The sequence below is a fragment of the Phragmites australis genome, chromosome 7, assembly GCF_958298935.1.
Source record: "Phragmites australis chromosome 7, lpPhrAust1.1, whole genome shotgun sequence".
Taxonomy (NCBI): domain Eukaryota; kingdom Viridiplantae; phylum Streptophyta; class Magnoliopsida; order Poales; family Poaceae; genus Phragmites; species Phragmites australis.
In genome coordinates this window covers 31,120,190-31,126,317 of record NC_084927.1, presented here as the reverse complement: position 1 = coordinate 31,126,317, position 6,128 = coordinate 31,120,190, and positions in this window count along the sequence as shown.

Sequence of the window (6,128 nt, the reverse complement as noted above, 5' to 3'; positions counted from 1 at the left end):
GTTGAAGCATCTAAGCCCTTAATTCGTGTTTTAGTAATTAATGATAATATGTCTTTTGTGGACTAATATGTTTGAATGAGTTATGAAAAGGTTAGTCACAAAGATGTTGCAGAGCTAGAAAATGCATGAGTGGAAAACATGAAAATGGCTAGCTCAAGACAAAGGTATAATTGTAGGGTATTTTCTTTTGCTAGTCAAAGAAGATTACAGAAGAGAAATTGACCGGATTGATAAGTGATATACTATATAGAGAGTGGTTGATGTGCGTTACTTGAGATATCTATAGTGCCACAATTGCTCAAACTTGCATTTTATATAGAGTGAGAAATTTAGTTTGAGAGAAACCAAGGAAAGACTATCTTTGGGATGTTTCTGAGCTGTGGCAGTCGGACCATCGGAGAGGCTGGTCTGATCGTTGTATAAACTTGGTCGATGCTTAGTAGAACTCAGTCTTGGTTTGACCAAAGAGTGCGCCAGTCTGGCCACCAAACGGACATAGGGGTTCGGACCCTCTGATCAGGCTAGCAGTCTGACCGCTGGCATGGTCGATCTGATCGCCTTAGGAACAGAGAATTTTGGCACTCTATTTCCTGCTCACGGTCTAACCGTAAGGGGTCGTGGTTTGACCGCTAGACGTGTGTCAGAGTCATCATCGCACCTTTTATAGTCGTTGTATTTGCGACGGTCCGATCGTCATTTGAGCTGCAATCTGACCGCCCAGTGCGTAGAGGTGTCAAATCAACCGCAATGGCTATATTCTTGAGTGTGGGCTATAAATAAGAGCTTGATTGGTTCAAGGAAGTCCTCTAGCACTTCACTACAACTCATTGGAGCTCTTACCTTCCTCCTCTCCCTCTCTTGGCTTAGTGGTTGCATTTTTTAGAGTGTGAGAGGATCTAGTGCATAACTTTGAAGAGTTTGAGCATTAGGGCACTAGTGATCCTTCAAGTAAGCGTCATCAACTTGTTACTCTTGGAGGTTGCCGCATCCTAGACGCCTTAGAGGTTGTTGCGCTGTTAAGCCCTTCAAAGAAGATTTTGAAGGAGCCACGGCGGTGATTATGAGAGGCTTTAAGCACATCTTGCTGGAGAGGCTAAGTGTTACTCTAGTGGAATAGAGGTATTGGGTAGTTCTTGTTCTATTCTGACTTAAGATCAAGTTGCTTGGTGTAAGCCTTTTTTCATGTGAGAATTGGATACTTGATAGAGAAACAGTTAGAAACTTAAACTCACCTCAACGTGGATTAGGGGTGATCGGTAAATCACTGATACGATGGGATAAATTTTGTGTGTCATCATTTGAGCAATTTACTTTCATACAATTTACTTTATGTAATTTATCTTACTAGAATATAAATTATTGTATGTCACCCTAGGATTGCAAACCTTGACATAGCTCTTAGTTTTTTTCATATTGCTCTAGTGATCTTTAGTTTATTTCTGCAAGTTTCGTTGATCGCTTAGCAATTAGTTTTAAAAACCACATATTCATCACCTCTAGTCGGTATCCTAGATCCTACAAATGGTATCAGAGCCCAAGACTCTTTTTTATAGCGGATTTAACCATCCCGGAGTAGGATTATGGCTAATGATGTTCATGTCAATGTGGGAAAGCCTCCGTTCTTTGGGGGGGTCAAATTACGCCTATTAGGAGGTTAGAATGATCGTCTATCTGAATGCTATATATGGTAAATTATGGGATATAGTGGATAAGGATCATGTAATTCTAGATCCCACTAATCATACTATTAAAGATAGGGATAATACTCTTAGAAATGCTCAAGCTATGAATGTTCTTTATGGTATTTTAGATCTTAATGAGTTTAATCGCATTTGCAAACTTGAGACTACTCATGAGATTTGGGAAAGGCTCAAAAAAATTCATAAAAGCACAACCATGATTAAGAATGAAAAGCTTTTTGTTTATAAAGGTAAACTTGAGAAATTTACTATGTTACAAAATGAAAATATTGAAAAAATATTCAATCGTTTAAACAACATAATAAATGAGCTTAAGAGTCTTGGTATGGATATTTCTGATGTTGATTTCTTTCATAAATTTCTTAGAGATTTGCCCAACAAATATGACACTATTATGACTTTGCTTGTGAGGTCAAATTTGAAGGATACAACTCCAATGCAAATCTTGAGTAAAATTCTTACTCATGATATTTTCAAGAAATCACAAGAAAATCTTCATGATAATACTATCAATGCTAAGAAGACAAATGTTCCATTCAAGGCACAATCATCAAGAGACAATTATGATTACGACGAGAGTGGTAATGAAGAGGAAGATGATGAAGAAATGGCTCTCTTTACGAGAAGATTCAAGAAATTCATGAAAAAGAAGGGATATCAAGGTGAATATAGCAAGAAGGGACTATCTTCCAAAGGTAATCTCTTCGAAGAAAGAAGATGCTTTGAATGTGGTGAAAAGGGATACATTGCCACAAATTGCAAGAACAAAGAAGAAAATTATTCCAAGAAGAAGGAGGAGAGTGATGGCAAGAAGTTATTCAAGAAATACTACAAGAAGAAGAAGGATGGTCAAGCATGTTATGTTGAGTGAGATTCGGATGCAAACTCAAGCTTCGACTCCGATGATGAGAAGCCATCTCAAAAAGGTCATGCGGGTGTAGCCATCAAGGAAGCACCTTCACTCTTCTTCACACCTCATTGTCTTATGGCAAAGGGTGACTCTAAGATATTAAATGATGAACATGAATATTCATATGATGATCTAGTTGAGCTAATAAATCGTTTTGATGACTTCATGAGCAAAGAAAGAGCAAAGTTTAAGGATTTGAAGAAAAGACACACGTCTCTTCAAGATTCCTATGAGGAGCTAAAGACGGCTCATGAAGGTCTAAAAGAAACTCATGCGATGCTCAAGGAAGCTCATGATTGTCTTATTGCTTATGAAACCAACAAAACAAAAGTAGATATGAGCATATCTTGCATTATTCTTGATGATACATCTACTTTACCTCATATGAGTTTATCTACCTTGTATGATGATTTGCTTACTTTGTCTAAAGTTATATCTTGCAATGATGTCTTGATTATTGATGAAAATATCAAGTTAAAAGAAAATATTCCCTACACCAAGGTGAAGCTCCCCCCAACCCCCTTTCCCCTTGTTTTCTCCGAGTTCTTCCACTCCCCATAGCCGTAGAATCGAGCTCTCTGGCCATGGATGTCAATCCACGGGGCCCTAACTTTTGGCCCCATGAATGTCACTCAAACCACTTAAAATAGGTTCTCCTCTTCACATAGAGCGTTTAGGTGCCGGCCTTGGCCAAAGGCATCGCCGGTGAGCTCATCAAGTGCTCCCGGTCGAGCACAGCGGTCTGACTGCATTTTCTAGCGGTCTAACCGCCATTCCAGGAGTCAGACGGTCCAAGGGTCTGGTCTGACCGCCAGACCCCGGATTTCTTTGTACGCCAGTGGTTTGACCGCATTTTTCCATGGTCTGGCCGCCACTCCCAGCAGTTCAACTGCCCATGTTAGCGGTCTAACCGTGGTTCACTATTTGCTGAAACTTGTAAAATTCTTAATAAATTCTCTGTAACTCCAATAATTATGAAACCAATTAAAAATGTCCCCAACCATAAAATAATTAATTAAAATTCTGAGATAAATTAATTAGGTTATGGCTTCATTAATTCATCGTTAATTCTTTATGAGTCCAAAATTTTGCTAGTTTTCTTATGACTTGTTATAACTAGGAAAAATGTTTTCATGCATTATAAAGCACATTTTGTAGCATTTTATCATGCTTATTGTGATGCATTATTTTCTTTAGCAATTGTCAAACTGGAGAGTAGCAGATTATCACGAGGAGGTTTGTTGTTGATCCTGAATTAAAGAAAAGCATCAAGGAAAGCATCTAAGCATAAGACAACTATTATTTTGGATCATGTGTAGTCTTATATAATATGACGTGTCTACTTTCTATGTACTACATGTGACTGCATGCTAGTGCCTTTTCAGATCCTTTTATTGGTGATGTGACCGCATGCTGCCGCCTTATATAAGCGATGTGACCCCATGCTACCACCTATTATGAGCGATGTGACTGCACACTGGCAACTACTCAGCATCCATTGACCCCTCGCTCCAGGAAGGCATCCAATGCATTCACTATACGCCAACCGCTTACTGCCAAAAGGTATGCCAAGGCCCAAATGCCATCGTCGACAGACATGTAGTGTTCGGTGTTCATTTGACTTGGATACATTCGGGAGGCGGCACTTCTGTTGTTCAAACATAGATGCGCTTTCCAAAGAGAGTGAATCTTCTCACATAATCTGTCGGAGGATGAACTCCACAAGCGGAGATCCGGAGGGACCCACTTTGAGATTCGGCCGGGGGGATGATTCTGAATCTACCTCGTACGTGAAATAAATGGGAGCAAATGAGATGCAAGTGGAATGGATGATCAGATGCAGGAGGAAGTAAATGCTTTGGGGATTTTAGACAGGTTCAGGCCGCACGGAGCGTAATACCCTACTCCTGTGTGTATGCTATAAATGCTCAGGGAATGCCTCTCTGAGGATCTCTTGTGTTACAAGGATGTCTGTCTAAAACTAGAGCTTCGTGAGCTTGTCGTGGTCTTGAAGAAGCTGTTGTCCTCTGTGTGTCTCGATCTTCTCAGTTCGGTCTATCAATCTAGCCTCTTTTGATCCAAGTTTTTCTTCACCGAGGAGCCCGCCCCTCCTTTATACCCCGTCGGGGTAGGTAGCTTGCCCAGAAAGGATGGCACGACCTCCAAGACATCATAAATGGAAAGCAACCATCATGGGCTGCAATCTGATGTGATGGGGGGTTGAAAACGCGCCTTCGTCCGGTCCTGTCGTCATCATCCCGCTTTTCAACGGGTGTTTAGAGCTAGGGCCCACCGGGCAGCCACCGAGCACACCGCGTGCCCGCCTGATAAGAGCGAGCCTGACACAGCAGAGCGGCAGGCGATATGCCTCGAGCCCTGCGATGTTATCCCGAGGCGCGCCGGATGACGCGCGATGGGACCAGCCGCATTAAATGACCCCACGCCTCCCTGCCAGGGAGTGGTAGGGGTTGACAACAGGCGTGGGGGGAGTGGTTGGAAGTGAAAGGCCACGCGCCCTCTTAAATGCAGCATTAGGCCTCTCACCAATTGACACCTCACCGCTGAGCCCCTGTGGGGACCACCGGTGAAGGGCTTCTCAGGTCCTCGGGGAACTGTGAGTGCTCGGGGACTACTGTTCACAGCCCCGAGCACTCTCTCCCAGATATGCTCTTCCTTGGTCCTCGGGGAACTCGGGTGCTCGGGGACCACTGTTCATGGCCCTGAGCGCCCTCTCCCGGAACTCGGGTCCTCGGGGAACTCGGGTGCTCGGGGACCACTGTTCATGGTCCCGAGCACCCTCTCCTGGAACTTGGCCTTCTCGGATCATCGGGGAACTCGGGTACTCGGGGACCACTGTTCATGGCCCCGAGCACCCTCTCCCGGAACTTGATCTTCTCAGACCTCGGGGAGATAAACTCCGAAGGTGGGCGCCATGTGGCACTCTGCTGTTCTGGCCTCGAGACTCGGGGACCCCTAGTTCCTATGTCACCGACATAATCACTCCTAGAAAACATAACTTTTTGTTCACTTATTGTACTAACACATTTCATCTGCAGGCAACAAATTGCCTCCAGCCACCAATGGGAGTGTGTGCATTTCACCAGTGGATCAATGACTTCATATCCCCCATGGACCAGGAATGAGTGGATCAAAGGAAGAAGTGGGATGAGGACAAGCTGAACTGGAGGCGTGAGAAAGAAGCCCACTCACAAGCGCATAAGAAAGAAGCATCAAGTGTCGAGGATTGACTCTGGTGTGACTCCATTGTAGGCTGACTAATTACTTTCACTAAGGCGTGTCAACAAGTTATGCTTACATTTTGTATTGACCATGAAACCTAACGCCACAAAAATTATAACTTTCCTATGTGTGTGTCGTATGGCAGTGTAACTGCATTATGTAACCGTACTCGAATGAATTATCACCGGTCGTTATTCTACAAACCTTTTTTACCTCACATATCTGTATCTCCCTCCGATGATCTATCTTTGTCAGCTACGTGACGAATGGCATATACC